Source organism: Poecilia reticulata, chromosome 8 (genome assembly GCF_904066995.2).
Source record: "Poecilia reticulata chromosome 8, P_reticulata-male-v2, whole genome shotgun sequence".
In the NCBI taxonomy this organism is placed as follows: domain Eukaryota; kingdom Metazoa; phylum Chordata; class Actinopteri; order Cyprinodontiformes; family Poeciliidae; genus Poecilia; species Poecilia reticulata.
Window position 1 is genome coordinate 14,465,273 of NC_088837.1, and position 3,094 is coordinate 14,468,366.

Genomic DNA, 3,094 nt, shown 5'->3' on the forward strand with positions numbered 1-3,094 from the left:
AGCTCTCATATTTTCATTCAATCAGTCTTACTTATTGTGAGACTGATTGGCATGAGCATAATTTAACTTAGCCTAATACTGAGTCCTAGAAGTGGCGTGTAATTTGAACTGCAGAATAACCATTTTTAGCACATTTCAAATACAGGATGTTCTTCAAGATTTTGTGCTTTAGGGCTCAATTAATAGTAAACAACATCTGTAGATTGATCAGCATTTACTAATGTATGCCTTGGCAGATGATGGCTTTTAAGGATCTGGGTTGTTTTAGCATGATAATGCCAAGCTACAATTGCCAAAACATTACAGCAGAATGTCTGTTTCTATCTGTAACTCAATGAAAAAGATTTAAAGCCCTTTCTACTGAAAAGCATTTGTTTTTAGAAAAAGAGTAGGAGTCATACAGCATTAGCAGGTTACTTAAATCACGGTTTTAAAAAGTTATGGTTGCTATTTTACATCACATCATTTCCTCAGCTAAAAGTAGGAAGGCACAATATATCGGCATTAGCATTGCTATTAGCCCATGTTGCTAATTTTATAACGTATTGGCATCAGTCCTATAAGCATAACTGAGCCAATAACATTCTGTCCTGTTACCATTCGTGGACGTGATTCAGGATAAAATGGGGGTTGGCCCTAACTGTTCAGGCAGGTGTCAGTGTTAGTGATGCTATGCAGGGTTGTTGGACGTTTAACTGAAGCGAGAAGCAATTTCAGCAGTGTGGTCATTTTTCAGAGTCAAAAGGGCAGGAATACACCGATATCAAAAATAGATATTGGTCTAAATATTTACATCGGTACATTCCTAGTTTAAAGTCCTTTTAAGCTAGGACTTTAAGCTTTAATGTGTTAAACTACATTTAACACATTAAATGGTTAAATGTAGTTGAATTTCAAAAGTAAAAAAGGCCTCAAAACATACATAGTACGTCCTGCAAATTTATGTTGCATTTTGTTACTTAAAGTCTAAACTAGGACTTTAAGCTAGTCCTAGCTTAGGACTAGCTTTCTAAGGTATCTCACTTTCTAATGAGATTCCTTAGAAAGTGAGCTGGGAATTTCACTCGTCACTTGAGTAACACAAAGCTACACCATCTCCTCCTAATGTTACGCACTGCAAGTCAGCGGGATGAAATATTGCTCCTTATGAAAGATATATAAAATTGGCTGTTTGGGAAAAATACACTATTATTCTGAGTGCAATAACCAATATTATATAAGCAACATATTTCTGTTTCAGTTCACTTAGATTAGTTTCATTGAGTTCTTCTTATGATAATTGTGTTGTAGTTTTCTTTCTTTTGTTTTTACTCCTTGATTGTATTGTGCTTGTTGTATGATCCCAGTTATATTTTATATAAGTATGTAATCTTTTAAGCAGACAATAATGACATGTGGGATTTTATTATTTAATAAAAATGCTTTTAAAATTATGATCTACAGACTTTAAATTACTTGGGATCGTTTTCTAATTGTTTTTATTTACATTCTTCCCCATTATCCAGCTTTTAATAGTAATATTCCAAAATAGATCTGCATATTTCAATCATAAACACAGTTTTGTTTTCTTCTAAATTTGGGTAATGTTACTTAATTGTATTATGTTAAGATGCAGGACATGTGTAAACAGCTCTGATTGTCAGACTACAAATAGGCTAGATCAAATAACACGCTGAAGCATGGTGTATCTTGACATCTTGACAATCCAGGAAGAGGAGCATAGATTGCATAGATTGCTTCACTTCCTGAAAGGTATATCACGTTAACAGTACGAGTATTATTGCATTATGCATCATCAGATTATGACTTTGGCAATGACATCTATAATATCATTGTTTTTTTTTCCAGAGTGCATGGTGCAGCAGCGTCCATGAGTAGCAAATTAAATGTAAACAGTGTCGCTTGTGAGCACCTGTTCAGCCGCATTCAAAGGGAAGCTAACAGCTAGCTTTACAGTGAGCCCCAAACCACAACGAAGAGGAATTACAGCTACTACCGACATCATAGAAGCGAAACAGCGACCCCATCCATTTTATAAAAAGCTATTTTATAAGCACGGTTCAGTCGGAGTTGTCGCGTGTGGTCCCTACCGTTTGTTTGTGGAGGATGCTCAGTTAGAAAACACCTCGCTGGGGTTGGCGGGTTGATGATGTACCGCTGTTTAGCTGGGGATGCTGCTGCTGCTGTTGCTGCTCTGCCTCTCTCTCTCCTGTCCGCTCACTCTGCGTCAGTCTCCATGACGTCAATCTGTCATCCCCTCGACCGCAGAGTCTCTCTCGAGGACGGCGGCACCTGGCACGCGGCAACACAATCAGCACAAAGAGGGGGAAACATCACAAAGACTTTAGTTAGATTTGAGCCATTTTAATTTGGTACCTGTGCTCTTAAATATACAAACAAAGGTCAAATTACTTCAATATTTTTTTACTCAGGTAAAAAGTAGTCACACACAAATGACTAAATTAAGAGTAAACATGTTTTTGGTAAATTGCTTACTAAAAAGGTGATTGTTTGGTCATAAATTAAATTTTGTGAAAAAATCAGACATACAAAAATTTATAAAATAATGGAATTTTTTGTTCCATTATTTTAAAGAATGGAACAAAAAATTACTTTATATCACTACAAAATAATTGAGGGAAAAGAGATGACCATTTACAAATTTATTTTATTTATTTATTTTTGTCATATTAAAACCATTACATGTACAGTACTGTTTATTGTATATTCTCTAAATGGTAGGCTACGCAGATAAAAATAACATATAAAAGCAATACTTTTACGAGAATTGAGAGAATATTCTCTAAAGGTCATCTGAAGTTTATAAAATCTAACCACTGAGGGGACATTCCCTGTAATTTCCAATGGTATTGTATGATGCAAATTTAACTGAGAGCTGACGATTAATATGCAATTTTTTCTTCAATTTGCTTATGCGTTACACATTAAATGGTTAAATGTACTTGAATTTCAAAAGTAAAAAAGGCCTCAAAACATACATAGTACGTCCTGCAAATTTATGTTGCATTTTGTTACTCTGTAAACGTCAATAAAGTTTGAGATTTTGAATCTAAAGTTGTCGTAAAGCAAACGT

At 34.9% G+C, this 3,094-nt stretch overlaps 1 protein-coding gene across 2 annotated transcripts in view; it reads right to left on the reverse strand.

Annotated features, from left to right (window-relative positions):
• The window catches only part of prkar1b (protein kinase, cAMP-dependent, regulatory, type I, beta), a 67,814-nt gene extending 65,565 nt beyond the window's left edge, over nucleotides 1–2,249 (reverse strand). Inside the window, exon 1 of one of the 2 annotated variants that reach the window (XM_008416713.3) lies at nucleotides 2,091–2,249. The gene's annotated coding sequence lies outside the window, so the exon portion shown is untranslated. The remainder of the gene's footprint in view (nucleotides 1–2,090) is intronic. The other variant, XM_017306354.2, reaches the window with a different exon arrangement.
• Between the last annotated feature and the right edge of the window lie 845 nt (nucleotides 2,250–3,094).